We start from the raw sequence: 23,117 nt of genomic DNA, 5'->3' as shown, positions 1-23,117 counted from the left end.
TAAATTTGAAACACGTAATTGGATTCTTAGGATGAAATCTGAGTCCCCTTTGAAGTCATGGGTTTATATTGGGTAAAAATTTCACACTGAAGACAGAGTGGTGTCCACTTGTATGTGCTTTAGCTTTACTGTCCTAGGCTGGCCTGTTGTTTTCAGGACAAGGATACAAGGAGTGGGTTGTAAGAGCGTGTAACCTTTGCTATGGCAAACATTTTGGTGCAGGAGGTGGCCTTTGTAGTGCTCGTGTGGGTGAGTGAGAGTTTACAACAGGCATTACGTGAGATGAATTAATTAATTTTTACTTTTTTCAGGTCATGTCAACAAAACCAATTTACGCCATCTGTTCTAAAATAGAGGCAGTCAGTAAAAAAGCAACACCCATTTTAATTTTTTAAATTACATTTGATAAGACTTCAGGCATTTTATATTCTCTTTAGTGTAATGTAATTTTTTTCCTTTTTCTGTTTGGGGGTGTGTGTTCTCCCCCCAGATGTATTTTTTTGTTGCCCATGGCCTTTAATTTGCATTTAGTATTCAGATAGCTATAACTGCAAGTTAAATGTTTCTCCAGTTACTGGTTAATCCCTCCCAATGAAATGCATACAGAGAAGTCTCCAGGTGCTATGAACTGGAATAGTTCCACTGAAAATACTTTGTCTTTGTTTATGCCAGTATTAATTCAGAGCAAGTTCACTGTTCACAATGTAGCTACTTTAGTTTTAGAGTAGGTGATGGTCAGAATTTCATCCCCCAAAAGAGATCACATTGATGCAAAAGCTCAGTGTAAATCTCAGAGCTGAGAGCTAAAGTTTTGTGCCTCTTAATGTATTGTTGCATTTCACATCCAAATTTCTTTGCCAGCTTTTCTTAACTGTGCAATGACATGCCCTGTGTAGGAATTCCGTATGTATACCTGAGGCTAGAATAAGCCTGCAGGGAAGCACAAAATCCAGACTTTAGGACCACCGATATATCAGTTGTTAATAACCTTACAATGATGTTATAGTTAACACTAGAAACATAGTTAAATTTAAATGATTTGAAACTGCCATTAGAGGGAAGAGGACAGAGGAAAACAGTTTCGTCCTTACAACGTCATGTATTCGTTGACCTACTTACGGTAGAGAAGAAAATATGTCCCTTCCCATTAGAGCAGAATAGGTTTGTTCAGCAATTTTATAATGTAGCTGCGCAAAAAAAGACTGGCTTTCCTAACCACTCCAGGAGGATTTGGAAAGGAGAGTAACATTATTTCACACACTACTAAGACGTGTAAGTTCCCGTCCAAGCTAAAACGTTATTAATCTAATCAATTTGGCAGCAAATGCTTTGACTGAGAAAAAAAAAAAAGGAAAAAAAGAAAGACTTGTATTCAGAGGTGAGTGGAAAAGGGCTGTGCCTGGGCTGCAGCTGTGCAGAGGAAGGTTTTGTGGGCAGTCACTTTTCCTTCATCTTGATCTTCCTTGATGCAAAATCCCTGACATCCCTGAGTCTCCTAGACCCCCTGCCTGGCATCCCTTGCAGCTGAGCAGCCCTGCCTTTCAGACACTGAAGGGAATCTCTGCAGCATGCGTTCACTTCAGCAGGAGTTCCCTGGCATGCTTCATGTCAGGGAATTACTGAAGTGCATGAAGAGATGGCGTAGGTCCTGGTCCTGTTGGGATGCACAAACTTGCACTGACACCGAGCCTTTGGAACTGTGTGAGTGTGGGCATGCAGCCTTTGGGACCACCAGGCTGGAAGTGGAGGAGTCCTGAACATCGGTGCCTGCTACAGCACCACCTGTGCATGTCCAGTGTCCCTACCTAAGTCACCAAGCAGGGGGCCAGAGCTGTAGAGCCCACAGCATGTGAAGCACTGCTGGAGAGCAAACCTGAGTGCTCACACTTCTTCACATCTGTATCATGAGCAAACAGCGTGACACGCAGGTGTCCGGGTTACTTCAGCCATGGGGCATGGTGGTGCCCATGGAGTAGGCAGCACGTGGGGCTTGGGGCGCAGCCTTCCTCCTCAGGACTTGTGCGTGTGGTATTTAATGTTTATTGTCTTATACCTGGGTTAATAAACCATCTTTATCTGAAAATAAACACCTGCAGCTAGTCCTTTCTAGGCCACTCAGGTCACATTCCTGCACAAGATGTTGTTGGTAATTTAGTGTTGTCAGAGGCATTAGTCACTGCCATAGTAGCTTAATAATGCGCGGTAGGAGCCAGCTGGTAATTAACAAATTAAAGATACCATATACATTTTCCTCAAATATTTCATATGTAGCAAAAATAATTAGAAGCAGAGCACTTTGGGTGTTTAAAGCTGTTCGTATATTTAAAACATCTCTCTGTGTTAGGAAATTATTCATTCTTTCAAAGGTCAGCTAGGCCTAATTTTGATGTTGTCCCAGGATTCATAAATATGCACATAGGAGCTGTGAAGCAGGCAGCCTGCCAGAGTCCTTTCTTTTTCTAACCCTTTAATTCTGCCTTGTTTAACATATTCATCCCAATGTCTGTGTTCTGTGCTTGTTTTTAAGAATGGCAGAACTTTGTAGGTCTTAGCTGCTCTCTTTTGCACTTTCATGTCAGAAGTGTCTTGAATTGGAAGGTTACATGCATGTGTGTGTGCACTGCAATCTGTTCAAAAGATGAAATCATCTTGTAATTGAAGCGAAGGAGAGACAAAGCTAACACAAATTGTATTAAACTGCTAAACTGGGAAAGACGTGACAGTATGAATGGAGGTGATGATGGGTTTCATTATGTAGTGCAAGTAAAATATCCAGGTATGGACAAGCTTGCTTTAACTCACTTGGTGCCTCCTTATTTTATCACCAGATGGTGGCCAGCAGTTTCAAATTAAGATGCTCTAAATTACCTGTGTGTGATGGTTGAACAATAGTGCACCTTGTTATGTCTCCCTTCCATGCTGCTTCAGCCCAGCAATCCTTGATCCTCCCACTGCCTGACTCCAGGACTTGGCTCTGAGTATCCCAAGCCTTTGACTCTGCTTTTTCTCTGGGGCAGGATCTGGCCTGAGCACTCTGAGGCAGAAGAGGCAGGGAACAGAGCAATCGATTGGAGGAACATCATTTCTACGGGTAGGGTACAGTTAACTCTTCGTGGGGAGTACTTGGGTACTGGCAGTGGCTTTGAGAAATATGATTTATGTTTGATAACTTTCTTCCTAGAGAGGAAAAAATACTGTTGAAAATGTGGATGGTTACTTTTTGATACAAAGTCTTTGTCAGACAGTGACAGAGTTTCTATTCCAGCTTTGAACTCATGGTACAGATGCAAGTGGCTGTAACAATGCAATGAAAGGCAGAGAAGAATCTGCTCCATAGTACCTTTGCTCTTTGCTACATTTATTCACCTCCACATTGTTTGATGGAAGAGCACTGGGGATTTAAAAGAATGCGTTTCTGAAGCTTATGAAAGAAAAGGAATTCCATGTGCAATTTCTGTTAAGATTTTTAGCCTCTTAGGGTTGGGGTCAGGCATTTGGAGTGCTTCTTAAAACCCTTTGGTAACTACTGCACGCAGGGTAGAGGTAGAAAAGGTCTGTTAAGTTATTCACGCGATGCTGTTAACAGCATAGACTTGTCTTGTGAGCCCTGAATTCTCTTTTATTGTTGGGGGTGGCTTTTGCTTGGGGGTTTTCTGGTAGTGCTTTGTACTGACTGTTGTCTCAGCAGAAATCCGTCACTGTTTTTACTGTGTAACAGTAGAACATGAAAGGCCAGGCAACACTGGAGTCACATAGTGTGCAGACGTGGTGAGAGAGTGATCCTGCTGACTGCATTCGGGATGGGTGAGAGCGGACATCTGAGAGGCCAGACAGAAATACAGGAACGTGCTGCCCTTTACCTGCAATCCCACAGCAGTGGTGAGAACAGGCCCTTGCATCTCCCAGCCTGGGTGCAAGCAGCACAGCAGATACTTTTTACAGTGCTGCCAACAATCCTTGTCCCTCTGCTGCCCAGACTGAGGAGCCTGTTGAATGCACTGGGCTTCTCTTATTGCTGGTGTTTCTGGATTTCCCCCCAGTACAGCCCAAGGGCAGGGTATGGGGATGGTCTCACCTGGTTCTGCCCATGGCACGGCATTGGTGGCAGCTGGGCATAGACGGCAAGACCTGGCAGTGCTCCTGATATCCACAACTGAGGCGTAGCTGGAGAGTCTCGCCTGTGTATCTCTCCCAGTGACAGAGTAGTGTTTCCTAGCAGGGGAGCTGGTCCCACAGGCAGGGCCTTGCACAACATCCACTTTTACTACAAGCAGCATCAGAGAAAATCTTTCACATTTTCCATCCCCTTGAAGCCCTTCATATACACAAACAGTTACACAGACTTCATAATGATTATGTTTAAACTGCTGTATTGATATTGGTAGTAGATTTTTTAAATAATTTTTTAGCCTTTGAGTCATGACCTTCATACTAAAGGTTTTCAAGTGCCATTACATCCCATGGAAGACTAGATTGCTGTTGAGGGGAATGGAAGTAAATACCATAGCAGGGGGAAAGAAGGAAGCTGGCTTTCTTCAATCTGATAATTCATGTAATTGGGGAAGGCTGGGGGGTGTCTTTAATACCTGTCACTCTCTTGTACTGATGCTTTTCAAATATTTGGACACAAGTCATGGAGCTTTCTGTTCACCTGGGAATGAAGGCAGACATTCAGTCTGAATCTCCTTAGTTGCTACTTTTCTCACATTACATTGCAGGTTAGTATTTCTGCAATGAGGCTATACAGAAATCTCAGAGTAATTTAAGCTGCAAAGATTTCTCGGTTCTCTAGTTTATTTTGGCAAAATAAGGTCCATATAGCTCTGTATTAAAGGAGCATTTGGATATTGCCTTTAAAGCATTGCCTTTCAGTGCAATTACTAAAAAATAAGCTGTGCATAGCTAAAATATTTTACTTGCTGCATTTCTTATATTCTGAACAAATATGTAATATTAATTCTGGTTGTATAATTTTCTGGAAGAAACCTTTACTTCTGACGTGTTTTGTTCTGTGCTCATTGCCTCAATTGTGTAAGTCAGACTTAGGCTGTCCTCTTCAGTTTTTAATTTTTATTTGATATTTGGGAAGCTAACCTGTGTGTTCTGTCATCAGTCTGGATGACCAAGTAATTCCAGGAAGACTGCAGTTCACCAGCTGATCACTACACTTGCAATTTACTTTTACTAAGATAAATGCCAAAGTCCCACAGCTTAACAATTTGATTCCAAATGCAGATGGCTACATTGATACTCATTTATTTTGTAGTTTTTAGCACTGACAGGTGAGGTTCAGAGTCCCCACCGGCGCTGCATGAGCAGTAGTAGAAGTGCTGCAGTCATTATGAGGAATTTTTCTTGAACTTGGGGGTGATCGGCTGTTAGAGTTGTTCAGCACTCTGCTTACCACATGCTTAGAGAAGGTATTTCCTTTAATTTCAAACAGCCAAGCAAAATGTCATTCCCAGCCATTACCTCAATGTCTTCCCTCACTAAAGTGACACAACAGGTGACTAGATCCTGCTGTGCCATATCTGGCATATTTTGCAGTTGTTTTCTGCTTCTTGGTAATGCTGGGATCTGAACTTCAGGTCATTCCAGCTGCTCTGGCCACTTCTCTGCTCACTGAAATGAAGACTGCTGGGTTTAATCGTTGCTATTTGCTGAGGCTACATTTACGTGCATTTACTCTGTTTATAGGATCCCAAACACTATGTGTAAAGATCTGTGCTGGCATTTGTAGTGAGAGTTTCTGTGCTGATGGGAACCCAGGCACGTACATGTATATGTTTTTGAATCAAGTGGTTATGGCGATACGTGCAAGCTTATCTCCTTAGCCTGTTCATTTGAATGTAGTCTTCTGCAATTAATTGCTAGGATGAAAAATTCAATCCATCCTGTTGAGAATTACGTGCGTTTATTCCGTTCATTGTTAAAGCTGGTGCCATTAGGCATGCATCATTTTTGCTTCCCATGTAAGTTTTATTATACTTTGATATTCTCCTGTAGCACCCAACATACTTTTAAAAACCACTTCCCCAGAAACTGTCATTTCACTGTAATTATAAAAGAACATGCATATGAATCACAAATGAGAATATTACCCAACTAGATGTTCCTAGAAACAGGAGGGCACTTACGTGCAATACAATATATTAATCATTTATAAGGAGTCAGCTATTAAAATGATATTTTTTTAAATACTGTACACTGAGTACAAAGATGATGTGAAAAGCCTTTTTACTGAAGATGTTTCTGGGCTTTTGAAACCTGAAGTTTCCATCATCACATTCTTGTCACAGATTTTGAAAAGGAAAAGCTCAAATATACTAGTTTGGGTGACTCCAGGTTAAGGCACCTCTAGCGTGTGAGTAAACATGCATACATGTGTATATACATATGTACATACATGTATCTGTACGCATATGAGAGTGTATATTTTGGCCCCATTTCTACAAGCTTTTGTCTTTAAAGGAAGTCCACAGTGTGCTTGGTGGTTCTTCATTTAAACAGAACTCCTTATGGGCAAGAGGTTTGCCTGCTTAGACATTTTCACAGTCAGGATCTGTGGTCACTGTAAGCAGATTTCTCAAATGGAAAAAACTCGTGATAAATCTAGCTGAGCTATCGTTTCTTCACAAGGCTTTATTCCTGGGCTGGCTTCAGACTTACATACTTGTAAATGTTACTGATAACAGAAGAAGAGAAAGGAAAAACAGGAATGAAAAAAGCTTCAAACAATCTTGTTTTGAATTGCTTGTGTGAAGACGTGGTGTCCCCACTCCACGTTTGGATGCAGGGCATGTATCTGCAAGATGGCCACATGAGCTCCCCTCTGTCCTTTCCCCAGGCTGGTGAGATGTGCTCCCACACCAGCCAGGAGCTGCAGAGCTCACTTACCACCGCGCTGTGTGCAGTGATGATGCATGTTGTTTTAGCAGCTGCTGAAGCTGAAACCAGCTTAGAGCTGCCTTGTACCTGGGCAGCTCAAGGAGGAAGCAGGAACATTCCCTGGGTGGTGCACATTCGTGATGGAGATGGTAGGGCAGGAGACCTTTCCAGGAGGGTGTCTGGTCTGACTCTTGCTTTTGCAGCAGAATTATTGTTATTAAGAGCCCTGTCACCACTGGGCAGTGATGCAGAGCACTGTTCTGCTGCCCTGGATATCTCACCCTCAGCTCCCTTGATTTGGAGTGAAAACTGGGCAAGGGAAAGGACCAGCTGCACGCCTGCAGTCGTTTTGAGGCAAATGCACTGCATTAAGAATGGAGGTACAGTCTGGGCCACTTTAAATTCCCTTGTTGATGTAAGCCAAAAATAGGAAAAAGCGGGATGGTTTGGGGAATTAATAGCCACACCTGATAACTTAGCTTTTAAATAAAGAACAAGATTTTCCAAATATTGCAGGAAGTGGCAAAAGCAGCAGGAGAGAACAGATTTAACACTTGTAAATTATCTTATTTTTTAAGTGCTAAAGTTTGGGCAAAAGAGATTGCAGTTCTCCAGGGAAGAAAAGTCTTTGTAATGAATAGTTGGTTCCCACCTAAATCCCTTGCACTCATTATACTGGAAAATACAGCAGTTGTGATTCCCGTAGCAGTATTTAAAATGACAGGCGTATTTAAATCTGAGTTTGTCTAGTGAAACTTTGCTGAAACTATCACACCAGCATGATGATAGCATGAGTGCTTTACGGTTTCAACCAAATCTGTTTTGCCTCTGATGCCACCCTGAGGCCCATTGTAGTGAAAAAAATCTGTGGTTCATGCTCTGTGCTTCCAGATTGGTTGCATGTCATTGTGGGGCAGGGAAGGAAGGTGGTCTTTGATGGAGACCAAAGTGAAGGTATCCAAGACTACTTTGTGCTTTAGTCTCCCTCATGGGGTCAAACCCCAAAAGAGATCAGACTGTCTGAGGCTTAGGAAAAGAACCTCCCACCTTCCTGATGCCCTAATGGCTTTTTGGGAAAGGTCGTCCATTCATTCATAAATTAGTTAATTTTTCATTCATGAAATAACCCTGTTTCATGCTCTAGAAATACTGGTAGTGGAAGACGGTGTGTTACACACATAGTTTCCATAGTTTTAAATGCAATATTACCCTTTGTGTCTGATTTTCAGAGATTCTGAGCAGCTGTAATTCTGAATGAAGTCCATGGAGAAGTGTGCATGACAATCACACTATTAAAGTAGCTCTCTCTACCAAGTTTCTCCTGTTTTGCTTTCAGTGCCAGACCTTAGTACTTGCAGTTCAGCTGTTTATTAAAGGAGAGCTCATTATCTTTTGTACCCTATTTATCAAACGTTGTACTGGTAATTTATCCTTCTTATGTGCTGTCATATGCAATTCATGAGCCAGACCCTATTGAAAATTCATGGAAAAATGCTTGGAAAAGAATGTCCGCTGGAAAACTTATTCAAAGTAAAATTCAACTAGTTGTTACAAAATTGACAGTCTGATTCATTCACCCGTCCAGGGCAGAATGGAAGGTCAAATAAAATTTGAACCCTTGGTAAAGGAGTATCACTTCATACTAGTGTAACAGGCAGTCCAAAGATAGGATCACACATTACTAAAGGTAAGTGGTGCAAAAACCCACTTAGAAATTTAAAAGCAACATCCTGTACAAGTGTGATTGTTGAGTAGGACATTGGTATTATAATCTTCCAAATGACAGATCTATCTGACTGTAATTCATTGTGAAGTAAAGAGTTTCTGGTGTGCTGGGAGTTTTCTGGACCTGATGTGAGAACTTCATAGTTAACTTTATGACCCCAGGAAATTAAATACATTATTGCAATTCTGAATCTAGTCTTTCCCTGCCTGAAGGTACTAAAACTTCTGTAATACTATTTATTAAGCAATGGACACTTAAAAATTCTAAAACTTTGCCTTTCCTTTATAGTTCATGCACACACAACTGCATTGAAGCAGCTAAGAACATGTTGCAAGCTACCTGTTTATTGTTTTTAATTTTGGAGTTAGCAGAAAATAAAAAGTCAAGCTGTTAAGCCTCCACCAGTTTTCAGTTCATTGGAGCTGTTCTGAGAACTGCAAACCGTACGTTCAGAAATGGGCTTCTAAGCAGGATCTTGTGTGCCCTACATGTGTCATTGCAGAAAGACTTTAAATTCGTCTGATGAATTAGGAGAGGAGACTTCAGTGCTGAGAGATCCTCATGGTCCCAGAGACAGATTTGAGGTACAGTCCTGACCACACTGTCATCATGTGGCTCTGGAAATGCTCATTTACTGCCTGGGAAGAAGGAATTGTTTTCCTCCTCTGTCTCTAAAGGTCAGTCTGTGTGAAACCTGCTCCAGTTTTCCTTTTGGCATACAAATAAAATTGCCTGTTGCTTTTCCAGGTATCCTTTTCCTTGTATCTAATCCAAGCACACATCTCAGGTTTCTTTTTCATCTGCTGAAATATGACTGTGATAATTTTATCTCGACAGCCTGTATGGCTCCACTCGCGTTTAAGCGGCAGTCTGACTGGCTGTGGGTTTCAGGCACATGGCCTTGGTAGAGATGCAGGCTATCAATGTTACAAAAACTTTCTGTGTTGGAGTGATGTGCATGTGCATGCATCTGATACAGCTTTGTAAGGCCATGGCAGACACAAGAAAATGTCCTTTGGTGTCTCTCACTTCCCAGACTGACCACGGAACAATCTTACAGGCCTTGTCCAAGTTCAGCCAGCAGCTCTGCCCTCTGCCTCCTTTCTGCTTCCCTCCTCTTTATTTTTCTGCTCATTTTCAGTTCACTAGAGAGTAGTTGATAATGTAATCTGCAATTAAAAAAAAAAGTAAAGTCCTGACTATGTAATAGGTTGGTAGCACCGCCAATTAGGAAAACTGCCCAGCAGTTCCCATTGTAGTACCCTGGTTTTCAGGGTATTTGTGAAACTTTTAACGTTTGAGCTGGAATTTTTCAGGTCAGCTGTTTTCCTCAGCCCGAGTATTTTTGGAATATCTCAGCTCAAGTGATTCAGTAAGACTGAGAACAAGGCTAGCATAAAAATAAGTTGTTTTCTTCACCTTAAAAGAAACGTCATTTTTTTTTCTTCAGTGTGCTTTAGTATTCTTGTACTTTGGAGTAGTGACGTAAACTTAAGCAGAGCACATGACCTTTGCATGAGGAGTACTTCTGTTATTTGTCACTGTGCAAATCTGCCTACATTTGTCCTACACAGTAGCCCTCAAGGGAAATAAATCCTGAGCAGCTTACCCATGCTAAGAACCAGCTGTTTTGAGTGAAGGTCTTTGATGGATCCAGCCCCTCTGCTGGAGAGTGTCCATGCCTGCTCATGACACCTGAGTTGCTCTTTGGGCCTTGAGCATCTGGCAAGCTTTCCGCTGTATTTGTCTTCGCAGGGCTTCAGGAGACACAGAGCTCTGGTATCTAGTTTACAAGAGTGGTGCACTGAGTGAGGAAGTGGTTGCGAAAAGAAATGTGTACCGAGGAGTCAAAGACTGTACTGAATAAAGGTGACAAAGCCTCCAATTCTTTGTAGTAGTTATACTGCCTAGCATACAGAACAACCTTGATCGAGGATGCCATAGTACTTTTGGCTTTCACCTATTACCCCATGAGGTACATGCAGCAAATACACTTCTGGCAGCTCTCCGGCAGGAGCGGGAAAAGGATCCTTCTTGTTCTCAGGCAGCACTGTCTCCGGGGAAAGGAAGTGGCTTACATTCAAAGTTCACTTCCATTTTGGTTTATGAAGAAGTGCTTTTCAAAACTTCTGGGTTTCTACCATACATCCACCCTTAGCTAAACAGATCTCAAAGGGAAAACAATAAACAGAAGGAAAGAAAATACATGAACATTTTGAAACCTTGGTTAAGCAGCATTGGCCAGTATTGAGTAGAAAATCATCCTGCTGTCATCAGTGTGTCTGATGTTAGGATTACATCTCGTCTCTCCGTTTTTTTGTTGTTGCTTTTCTCTTTTAACAATCTCCCTTTTCTTCAGGAACAGCCTTTTGATTCAGTTTCTGTTTTGTTCAGTGTGGTCAGATGAATGTTATTTTCCACTTATTATATGCCCCATGCTTACTGTATTTTACACACATGAATAGGTTTGCTTGAGAACAATGTGAATGTTGCATGGTAGGGGGAGCAGAGAGTTAATATTGTTTACTGAGCAACATAATGCTTTTGGATACATTTCTCTGTTGATCCCCCAATCCTCTTACGTCTGCCTAAATAAATTCTTTGTCATGGAAAATAACTTCACAGTTTATAACACTGTGAGATCACTTCCCCCTCAAAAGATCTTATTTATATAGTCCTTTATTGCTTTCAGACTCACTACTTCTGCTCCAGTTTCCTCTCTGGTAGTAGTGGTTTAAGGATAACTAATAGGCAAAGTTTGCAAGAAATAGTGCTTTTTACAAAGCCAACTTGCACCTGTTGAAAATAAAAACAAAATTCTGGCAAATGTAGTGGTGGCATTTTAAAGAGATACACAAATCAACAAGTCCTCTCCCCAGTTATCTGTAGTAAAAAGGCTTTGGGATTTTTTTTCTCATCTCTTTCACAAGATTTTCTGTGCTCGCTTCTCCTGCCTTTCACCTCACTGGACCTCATGTTTCTTGACTACTTGATGAAAAATATTTTGGCCAAGGCATAAAGACCATGGAGAGGATATGAATACATCATAGCGACTCTACCTCTACAAACAGTTTCCAAAGTTATAAAGCTATTAAACAACTGGACAACTGAAAAAAAGAAAACCCATAGTTAAGTGGTTTACTAAAGGCATGACCTTTTATTAATGCAAGGCAGATTTCCCAATATGGGGAAATACATCTTTGGAAACAAACAAAAAGAAGAAATTCTGCATCCCAGCAATTTGCTGCAGACAAAGGTTGCCTTCCTGACTTCTTCAGGGGCACAGTCCACTTCACATGCTGTCATTTGCATATTAAACCACAAGTCTTGTTATAGCAATGTATTAAGGGGTTCAGAAAGTTATACTGGGTTCAGTCATTATTTAAATATGCTCTGGGCTTTCCTACCTGAATAAATGGATTGCCAGCTGCTCAGACAAAAATACTTTAATTAAGATGGGAGAGTAGCTGGTAGGTTCCATGAACAAACATATTTCCCGGATTTTAGATAATGCAGGAAAATTGTGAACTTCATGTTACAAAAAGGAAAGATGCTGAATGGAATGAGCTGATGTGCAGATAAAAGCAACTGTGAGCTTATATTGCTGTTGCAAGTGGTTTCATGTGTACAGAAATAACTGCTGTGCAGGCCAGGCTGGGTGCCAGTGTCATCTCCTCTGCTTGTATGGTGCTGAGGTTGCCAGCGCTTACCCTAAAACTGACATAGCTGTTGGCACAAGCCTAGACTCCCAGTGGTCACTTTGATGTCTGAAATATAATACAGCGTATAGGCGACTTCTTTACAAAAAGAACAGCAGAGATACGAATCCCTCTGTGTCCATGATGAGAAGTAACAGATGGGTGAGAAAGGCACCATGTCTGCTGGAGGCCAGAGAGGGGAACAGGAGGGCAGAGCACAAGCACAATTTTGCTGTTGCTGTCTTGCCGCTTACCAGAGCCCTACCACAGCATTTTGTTTGCAAACAAAATTCAGGTTTCTGTGTACAAATGGTGTTAGAAACAAAGGCTTAAAAGAAAGGGGAGGGGAAATCCTAGATTCCAAAGAGATTTAGAATCTTGGCTGTGTAAAATTGCAAGTAAAATCCATGACTGTTACTCTCCAATCATACGAATTGAGTGGCCTTTAAACAACAAAACTGTTTCAGTGATCAGCTGGGAAGTGGATTTAGGATGTCAACTCAAATGCGCTTACCCTACTGACATTAAATGTAGCTTTGGAGATGAAACTTTACCTCTGGCTGCATGCTAATGGAAGTAAAACTCCCGCTCTCAGATGAAATATGTAGCTCGCAGGATATGTGATACCGTGAGATGTGCTGCTCGTCCCAGGAATTCGCACCTTACGCAGCAGAACAGAAAAAGCATTGTAGGCACTGCACGAAGAAATAGATACAGCTCATTCACAAAAAGCACCATTGCTAATGTCATCGGTTAATAGGCAGCACAACATACCAAAACTACTACTTTGAAAAATGGTGGTGTTTGAGGTTTTTCTTTCTAGATAGAAGGATGTGGTAATGTCAGTCCTTCGATACTCAAGAACAGAAGCTAGTATTATTAAGAGCATCTCTGTTTTCATACTCTACTATAATTTTTCCTACCCACTTTTTTTTTAGTACCACCTCTATTCATTTAATAACCTCTGTTTGGAATTAAGGATACTTTAATTTAAAATATTGATTCTTAAAGAAACTATTAAAACTGAAGTACCTTTTATGAGACACAGCAGCTTTTTACGAGTTCTGTTTACACATTATCTAGGCTTGCCAAAGACTGTGCATATCCCAGAGCATATTTTCATTGCTAGACAAGAAGGCCAGAGTTTGCCCTAATCGTGTCAGATTCTGGCTGCTGAGAGCACCTTAGTGTGCATCTTGTTTGTAAAAAAATTATCACCGAAACAGTGAGTGTAAGAGATACGATCTTTATCAAAGTAGCTGTAGTTCTGAGCAACCTGTGTCAGGATTCTCGCTTATGGCTATGGAGAGCATGGACTGCAAGGAAAGCTGAAATTCTTTCAGATAAATCAGCTAGTCTGATTACCATTACTTTTATTTTAGAGGGAAAAGGCTGATTTTGAAACATGAGCTTTCCTAAGCAATGTGTCAGTTTTAAATCATTTTGGAAAGAGCTCTGGCATCCAGATTCATACATCAAGCTGAAGAGGTAGAGACCTCATACTAAATAGCTCACTGACTGAGACGCTGAGGCTATGTCTATTCTAGTAAACACACCACAGAGATGCCTCTGGCACTGAGACAAACTAGCACGGCACAGCATGTGTCCATACCACTGAGCTCAGTCTCCAGAGCGGGGTGGCCACAAGCAAACAATCTGCTGGAAAGGTCTCTGGCCCCTACAAACTCCCAAACTGTGCCTAGGAGCCCTCGGGGGGAAGGAGGGCTGTCTAGGGCTAAAACTGTGCCAGGGACTGCTGTAATGCTCTAGTGGTAAAGGCAACAGCTTCAGCTCCCGGGAGTGCTTCCTTGCCCAGTTTCACTTACTAATATAGACAGTCTTATCAGGGAGATGGAACCACCTAAAGAAGAAGCAGTGGTTTGGTTGCCATCACTCGCCATTGTGTTGCAAGGCATCGGTTATGAACCCCATTGCACGCTGTAATAGATTATTCAATAACTCTGGGCAAGCTGCCTCCCTAACAGCTCCCAAGTTAAGTTGGAACAAATCTGCCTTGGGAAATGCCAGAGCCCAGCTTGACTGCGTGTCTTCTGCTGGGCAGGATCTTGCTATCAGCAGGGTTTTTCAAGAGACATTACACATTTGCTTTCAAAAGCGATGAAAATATTTGTGGGAAAATCTTGCCATTGGATACAAAAAAGTTTGTCTCCTGGGCCCAGTGCTATAGTCAGTGTGTTTCAGTAAATCACTGATGCCCTAATTTCTGGCATTACTTTTTTTTCCAGATACAGAGGAATTTGGAATTCTGTTATCTCTGTTTACAAAGAAGTATTTATATCAGTACCTTTTACTAGTACCTCAGTGCATGTAACATGGTGATGTCACTGTGGTTTAAGTAACAACATGTAGCACTGCTGTCCCGGACATGCCAGATACTACTGCTGCACGTGTGCAAAAAGCTAAATGATCTGGATGGGAAAATTTGGTTTCAGAATGATACTGAGCTTCCAGGGATTGTGCCAGGGATCAGTCCTAGTTGATCCAAATTGTGTCGGGATGTGCTTGTATGTAGGTGCAAGAGGAGTCACAGTCAAGAGGTAAACTAAAGGACCCGTACTGCACAGCACTCGTTCCATTTCAGAGGAAAGTTTTCCGGAGTCATGGCTGTAAAGGAAACATATTCATGTGCACAATTCTAAGCAGACAATTAATCCCACACAAACTCTTAAAATTAAGTGCATAAAGTTTGTATCCATTTCTGTTATGTGAAGATCTGTTTGCTGGTCGCCCATCTTGTTGAAATAGCTGTACTCAAATACCATAATAATGGGCATTGTGGGGAAGCTTAAATGCAGTAGAACTGCCCATCGTTCTGTTTCTGCCTAATTCACTGATGTTATCCACAATATCCAAAGGCATGAGGAAAAAAAACCCCACTGCTACATAGGCCAGCTGAAACTGCTGAGCACTCTGCAGTTTAATAGTAAGAATAAAGAGAGTGACATTTTTGTGGAGGTAGATTTATTTCTTTTCTTAGAAATAAATTCTGTGCTGAGTAAGCAGGCAAGGTCTGTAGTTTCCTTAGTATAAATAAAAAATCTGATTTGACATATATATTAGTTTCATGCTTTGGGCTAAAGTTTCTAGTTTAATTTGCAAATATTTTCGTTTTCCTTAGGGAGAAGAGTCCTTCTGCTCATCTTCTTCGTCTTGTAATACGGGAACTTTGGTTTCCAGTTTAGTGTTTGTAGTTTTATGCTTCTATAGTGAATACTTCTGTAGTGTGATCAAATGCATTTCAGCATATTCTGATAGTGGTGATTTTGCATGTAAATTGCCATCATTGGGTTTTTGAAGTGTCAGGCAAAGCAGAACTTTCGAATCCAGCTCAGGACTTGATCCACAGCCTAATATGGATGTAGAATGTATCTGGCCTCAGCCTCTCCGAGCACGTTTGGAGCCTGCCAGGATCTCACTTTGGACGGTTTGCATGATGAATTCATCCTAAGCAGTAAACAAAATGTGGTTAATGCTCTAAATAGACTGCCCTGTTGCCTGGGTTCTGTGTGGTTCAACTGTTACTTAACTACAGTAACAAGATTTTTTTCAAAGCAGAGAATTAATGTTTCAGCTTTTTGTTGTGTCCATGTAGAGCCATATAGCAGAACTGTGGCACAGTGAAGCAGCTGTTTTACTTAAAAAAACTTTAAACTTTGAAGATCAATTTAACTCTGTTTAATGTTGCTATTTGTCCTAGCATTTACAAATTCCCTGCTTTAAAGTTTACCCTGAGAATGATTTTGTAAATGTAGTACTATCATGCTAGGAAGAGGTGAGCACTTCCTGGGTAGGACATTGGTAGTCCCAGGTACGCGGCGTGGGGAGGCGCTGCTTGGGCAGGAGGCTGGAGCAGATGACATCCAGAGGTCCCTTCCAACCCTAACCACTGTGAATCTGTGACACAGTTCAGTTGCTGTCTCTGTAAGGCTGCTCCCATTTCTGTGAGAGCAGCCACCGAACATGGATGTTAACCACCAGAACCAAACTACTTAATTTTGCCATTGTTTATTGTCGCCAAGAAAGTTCATTAAAAATCAAAATCTCTCTTCATGCCATTCCAGACATGCATGGTGGTGATTGCTCCTCAGGAAGCCTTAGGTCTGCATTCTCTGCCATGCAGTGTGTGGCTGTATGGGTGAGCTGGTACTGGGAGGAGATCTGCACGTTACAGAACAGCTTACCTGAGCGGTGTTAACAGATAATACTATCAGTAGGAAAAGTCCTTTGGCTCCTAGGAAATGAAGCAGCGCTTTCTCCTTTCTATAAAATACAGTTCAAAAAGGAAAAAAAAAAAAAGGCGTCCCCTCTGGAATGTTACTTCTAGCCCTTGTTTGGTTGTTTTAAATGGAAGGTCTAGAGGGAGGAGCCTGGTTTTGCTTGTTTCATCCGATGCCCTTTGGTAGGAGGGACTCTCTTGCTAAGTTTTGTCTCTGACCTGCAGAGTTAGTAACCGGCTCACCTGTCTCCCCTGTTCTGCTCCAGCATATTGAACCTGAGAGCCCACCAGAGAATTACAGAAGCTGCTTTTTCTGGAGGGATGACTTACCTCCAGGGAATTGCCAGACCTTCCCAGATAATGAGAAACTCTTCCATAATTTCATGTGAGTGATCTCTGACCACCATTAAACACATTAGTCATGTTTAACCAGTGTAGTTGCTTTCCACCGTTGTCCCATGTCATGGAATTACTGACCACCAAGCCCTGTTGATGTCCTTAGCGTTTCATTTGTAACGGCAATGGAGTCATTGCCTAATCTGACTAATTGCTAGTAAGGCCAAATTGGGGGGTGGGGGGCGGGCAGAAAAAGTGTGTGTACATTGTTATGATTGAGATAGAATTTGTGTTATTTCTGCTGCTATCCCAAACAGAATTAGCCAAATTAATTGTTTTGGAGTTATGGGAATGTAGAGTTTTTTATATGAAACTTCATCATCATCTTTAAGGAAGCAGTTAATTAACTCTTGAAAGCTAAATTATTTGGGGGGGGGTGTACTGCATTTAGGATTTTTGTGACACTTAATGGATCTTGGATAGATCTAACTTAATCTTAGACTGTTTCTCCTGTCATTTCATTCCTTTCCTGGTGTACCTTTAGCCCCAAACGCAACGCCATGAACAGACTACATTGCTAGCAGGTAAATACTTTGGAGAGGGACCTGGTTTACTGTGAAGACTGTGAGACACTCTGAAAATAAACAGTACAAAATAAAAGGAGGGGAAAAAAGTATTAAAAAAAAAAAAGGTGAAATATGTTTGTCTGTGTAGTCCTTGAAAATGGCAATGTAGTTCTTTATTTTGTCCAACCATTACTGAGTTCTTCTGTAACACCAGGGGTACCCATAGTGTTGCTGTAGGTTAGTGTTTCATTTTTCTGTTGTTCTCACCAATGGTCTGTGTGTGCTTTACTCTGTCCAGGAAATTAACTCTGCCTAGTAAAGAAGTGTTCAAATGCGTTTCGTAAATATCATGTTTTGTCCTCAGTTTCTATGAATTAGAAGGTGTTTATTAGGTACCCTCATTCACCAGTACCTTAGTGCATGGTCCTTTATACATCTTTCAAGATAACAAAGCAATTGATCAAAAATACTCCTCTGCTGATCTCATTCTTCACTGTGTTGCAATGGAAAGAATTGATGCAGAAGGACTAAAGATAAAGAAAAAAAGGTAAAACTGTAATTCTTATTTAACAGAAGTTATTAATGAGGAAATTTGGTAGAAAACTATTTTTATAGGTGATGAAATTCACAGTTGTTCTAATGCACCAGAAAAATGCCAAAGGTTGGCTGCAGAGTAAGTAATTACTGAGAAGATGGGAGAAGGTGGATATTCTGTGTCTCCTGTTATGATTTTGACTCTTGGTCCAGTTTAGTTTTCTGCAATATTTGCAAGTAGCTTTCAAGTTATGGCCAGTAAGCCCAAAGGTTTATTATTTTTGTTGTGATGATGATGGTGAGTATCTTTGTCATTGTTACTGATAGGTGGTAAAATTAGAATCCAATTTTTTTTCCAATTATTGACTAGTTGGAAATGAAAATAATTTGTGTGTTCATTTTTAAAATCAACTTAAAGGATTTTTCAATAGGCTAGGGTTTGGGGCCGTAGCACAGCCTTGTATACGCTTAAGTGGTCTTAGGAGTTAAACAGACCAGGTTAGTTGTGTATTCAGAGTGAAAAGCTAAATTAACCAGTCCCTTAAGGAATCTGACATAGCTATGAAAAACAGATAAGGAGTTTTTGTAATTCAGGCTTTTGGCTTGAGAGAGTACTTTTAAGAGGCAAAATAGGTAGGTAAGGAAAATCACCTCTGACCCAGTGTTGCCCCAGAAAGCTTCTTACTACCTTGCTGGTGAATCAGGAGGGTACCAGGGTGTACCCCTGAGCACACCTGTGGCACCTCTGCTGGGCGCCTGGCACAGTGGTCCCCGAGTGCCCCGGCAGCTGCTGGTGGCTCCCCGCTTGCCTCGACCCCTTCCTCCATCCCACTGTGAGCAGAGGAGGTCTCCTCATTCAGAGCACTTTGATTGCTGCTTGGTTTATTCACTTCCTTTCAGGCCAGATTCTGCTCCTTCGGTAGGTGTAAGCCAGGGCAAACCCACAGCTGTCTCCAGCTCTCTTCACCACCCCGGGCCGGCAGGCAGGCAGATGCTCCTTGAATTGATGCAAGCAATGAGGAGACTCCCCTCCAGTATTTCAGCACAAAGAATCCACCCGCAGCTACATTGCCATGCTGGAAACCGCTTTAAAACACCATTTTGCATACAAATAAGAATTTGCTGGTGGGAAAAAACATATCTGGTGTAGGTTAGTTGCAGTACTGAGTGGCCAGATCAGTCTCACAGGGCAGTAGCCTGCTCTGGCCACAGCAAAATGTATCATGGGGACCTGCCCAATGCCTTTTTGGATGGGGGATGTGTTGGATCTCCTAGCAGCTCCTGTCCTGGATGTGCGTGGAGAGCAGGGTGGGCATGGTGTGGAGGGAGAGAAGCCTTGCCTGTGTAAGAGACTGGGACACTGGCAAAGTGTGTGCCTGAGGGTGGGAGCTGAGTGTCCTTTCTGTGTCCAGTAATATAACTAGTGTAGCAAGAGTTATTTGTTGACTTGAGAGGGATCATATTTTCCATAGAGCACCAATACCCAGGCCAGTCTTTTTTTGAACTTTCTGTAAAAATTGCCAAGGACAGAGAGAAAATAAATTGGAGGGAAGGATGGGTTGTAGCACATACCAGTGAAACACTGTTTCAAGTAACTCTTTGAAGGCTTGTTTTAGCCTCTTGAAAGGAAGCAGGAATTCACGTGTTTTATTTTTAGCTTGCAAGGGAAGAGTTATTTAATGTTCCTTTATATCTCATCTCTGAAAATGTTCTCACTGAGGCAGGATCTACAGTCTTGGAGCTAGTTAACCCAAGACTTGCCTGCCTGTGAAAATTTATTTTTTACAAAGGGGAGTTACTGAAATTGTTTTTCCCTTATAAAATTTTAAGTAGAACCAATTCCAAATTCCAGAATCAGTAGAGTGTTAAAATACTTTCTGCTGCTGGCAGTGATCTGTGATTCACAATATATAGTCAGGTGCGTTTTGCTTTCAGGAAGTCATAAGTTTTTTCAGAATTTTATTGCGGAGTTGCTTTTGTTGACATTTGCTTTGATTTTGGCTCCTGTAAATTATATGCAGTTCAATTACTTAAATTTTTCTAGAAGAATATTTTCATTTCGGGATTTGAATAGTAGTGCTGTGACTGGGCCTTCAATCTCTAAGCAGAGATGGAATGAGCTATAAATGAGTTCGTGCTGAAAAAACCTCTCTCACTTTTTTCTCTCCCCTCCTCCCTGGTCTCTGAAATTCAGTACCATGGCTCATGCTTTAGGTACCTGAAAATCAGTGAAATATTTATGATACTTCATTGTCCAGCAGTTGCGTCTTGAATGGGCTTGCAAGATGTTGCTGGTCAATACTCACACTGCTTGTCCAGCACTCTTGTGTCAACAAACATCTCTGATGCATCTTAAACTCCTTGGGAGCCTGCTTTTATTTTCCTTGCTTTTCTTTCCCGTGAGGTAGCAGAACAGTGTCAGCAGCAATGAAATGAGAGCTATCATCTTCCCGAATGGGTAAGACAATCTGCAAAGCATGTATTAAAAATAAAACAGGAAGTCAGCGATTATCAATTTTTAGCAAACACATTTCTACCAATCTTCAGACTGATGCCTAATGATAACACAAGGAGAAGCTCTGCGTCTAGGCAGTGTAATTTCTAGTTATTTGTAGTATCTTTTCCCCTCATTAAGGCATGGGCTGTTTTTATTTTAAGGCATAAGACTTTTAGGAATAATAACAGAGGCCTAGTGTTGCTTGTAAACAGTGCGTGTTGAACAGCATGGCTGGGATAAATAGGTATCGGGTTAAAAAAAAAAGGAACGTCCTTTTATTGTGCATTTACAGTTTGCTGAAGTAAAATGCAGCATATGGCAACATTAGCAAGGAAGAAGTCACGCCTCTCAGAGACTCTTCCCTAGCTTAAGGAATTAGTAATTGCTTCCCACCCTCATAAAAGAAAATTACTGGCATCCCTGTGTTGAGCGGTGTGCATGTGGGTGATGGGAAATAAGGCTTCCTCCAGACCTGACCACCTGCTTGAGGAGCAGTGATGGTGGTGGGAGGGAAATCCACCCACCAGTGAGCGGTGTTGATTGATGTCTGTTTTCACTGCCGGAGGGGAACCAATGCTCTGCTGCATGGGGAGCTTCTCCTTTGTGCGTCTCTTTTCCCCTTGAGAAGAACCGAGAGTGTTTATTTGGACCCTGCTGCAGAGGAGAGGGAACAGCCTGCACACCTGCCAGGAAAGGGAATCCTAAACAACTGCTCCCGCTCGGAAGAGATTGGGAGCTGGGCCAGACATTTCATATGTGGATGATTAAAATTAGACTCCTGCATCCATATGTACGTTCTCATTTTGAAAACACTGCCTGGCTCTACTTCTTTTCTCCCCTGCCTTTTATGTAGTCCCCTAACGGGTGCATGCTTCCTTCTTTCCTGTAGCTCTGACAGTGGCCCTTGTACTCACTGAAAGTACATTTATCTTTCCTTTCTATAATCACACCTGATCACAGGCACAGGAACACAGCTTCTGTCTTTCATTTTCCACTAATATTCCCTTGACAAGTATCTTTCTGAAATGAGAAGAAATTATAATCACTCCTTTGGAAAAACAGCCAAGTGTGGAAGTAGACTTGGCTCTCTGCCTCTCCTCCTGTGCTTCTGCCTGAGCAAACTGAGACCTTCCTGCGCTTGCTGATCCAAAGACATCCAGGCCTGGCTGGAAAGGCATCCCATGGAGGAAGGGGAGAGGGTAGGCAGACCGGCACAGCATTTGGCTACAATGTGCTTGTCTGCAAGCCTGTTCTGTTCACAAGCTCAAACCACCAAAGGATAAAGAAGCAGTAAGGGAGTGAGTGCATAGCTGCATGACCTCCAGTTGCGAAGAATGGAGACTTGCAATGAGCCGTGCAAAACTGTTGGTGCAGGAGGACTTTGTGCCAAATTTCAGCTTTCTGTATCCTTTCAGCTGGATAAGTGCACAGAGATGCTTATCATCATTAGACAGTGATTTGTTCCCAAGAGCTCTGAAGCATGCATGCAAAGACCCTTTCTAAAGTACTTCTAGAAAGAAATCCTCATGTCTCGAAAGACTTTTTGACATTCCCCTCTTAAAAGCTCTTGGTAGGAAAATGAAGAGACTTCCTGGAATTAGCAACTCCTAGGAAACCTGTATTAATGCGGCTGTTTTATAAGCAGCCAGGTGTCGGCATCCTCCTGCTTCACAGTGTGTACCCACTGCAGAGTTTAAGCACCCACAGTGGGAGGAGAGAGTCAGCCCGGGGGGACCTGCACTTCCCTGAGGGCTGATCGGTCAGGTCATGATTCTGCTCTGGGCAAGGAGACAGCACAGCCTCCACTGTGCCCTGTGTGCTTGCCTGGCATGGGCTTGCCCATCACCTTGCTGGTTGCAGGGCTGTCCTGGTCCTGACCCTTGCATGTGCACTGCTGTACAGGTGAGGAGCCACCCCTGTACCTTTCCTGGGGAAAAAACTGCTCACACAGAAGTGCTGAATTATTTTCCCTGTAGAAGTACATCTTGGATGGTAAATTGAGGCTTAAGTCTTCCAGCCATGGTCCCAGCTGGGGCCTGGTGAGGTTGCATGGGGACCCCTGCACTGGGTTTCCTTTCATCTGGAAAAACTGCAGGCTACTGGGTACAGGCCAAGGCAGAGAGAGGAGGCAGCTGATGCACACCCTGTTCTTGCCCTAACATGGAGTGAGGACATGGCTGCAGGGCACACAGAGATACAAAAGCTTTTTTTCTTTTTTAATATCAAAACTAAGAACAAAGCACCTCCACTAGCAAAGTGGAGTTTATAGCTTGCTTCAGCCTGGAAAAAGGCATTTCAGAGCAAATAGTACTGGCACTGTCTCCTAACAACCCTGCAGTGTTTACTGGAGGTAGTTCATCTCAAGCTGTTTTTTCATTCCTGCGTTTTTTAAATTGTCCTCCCAGACCCACAAAATTAAACAAACGCAGTGACTTCATAATGAAACATCCCAATAAAAAAACTCAAGTGAAATTTGTACATTTTTACAGAGCAGCTCCCAAAAGCCTGCCAGTCATTGTAGTTTTAAGAGGACTTGCAATTTATGCATAGCCTCTAAGCATCTCCTCCATCAATAAGAGTTTTCTGATGTTGTATGGAGAACAGGGATATATTCGAGGTATAGTAAATGGCATTC

At 42.1% G+C, this 23,117-nt stretch overlaps 1 protein-coding gene across 6 annotated transcripts in view; it reads left to right on the top strand.

The window, feature by feature from the left end:
- The window catches only part of DTNA (dystrobrevin alpha), a 234,294-nt gene that overhangs the window by 53,169 nt on the left and 158,008 nt on the right, over nt 1-23,117 (top strand). Inside the window, exon 1 of one of the 6 annotated variants that reach the window (XM_055705136.1) lies at nt 3,032-3,091. The exons of the other annotated variants lie outside the window; for them this stretch is intronic. The gene's annotated coding sequence lies outside the window, so the exon portion shown is untranslated. Of the gene's footprint in view, nt 1-3,031; nt 3,092-23,117 lie in introns of those variants that run through there. 6 annotated transcript variants of the gene reach the window in all.

The sequence above is a fragment of the Falco cherrug genome, chromosome 3, assembly GCF_023634085.1.
Source record: "Falco cherrug isolate bFalChe1 chromosome 3, bFalChe1.pri, whole genome shotgun sequence".
NCBI classification, from domain to species: Eukaryota; Metazoa; Chordata; class Aves; order Falconiformes; family Falconidae; genus Falco; species Falco cherrug.
The sequence above is the reverse complement of the archived record's forward strand: the minus strand, read 5'-3'. Positions and strand labels throughout refer to the sequence as shown.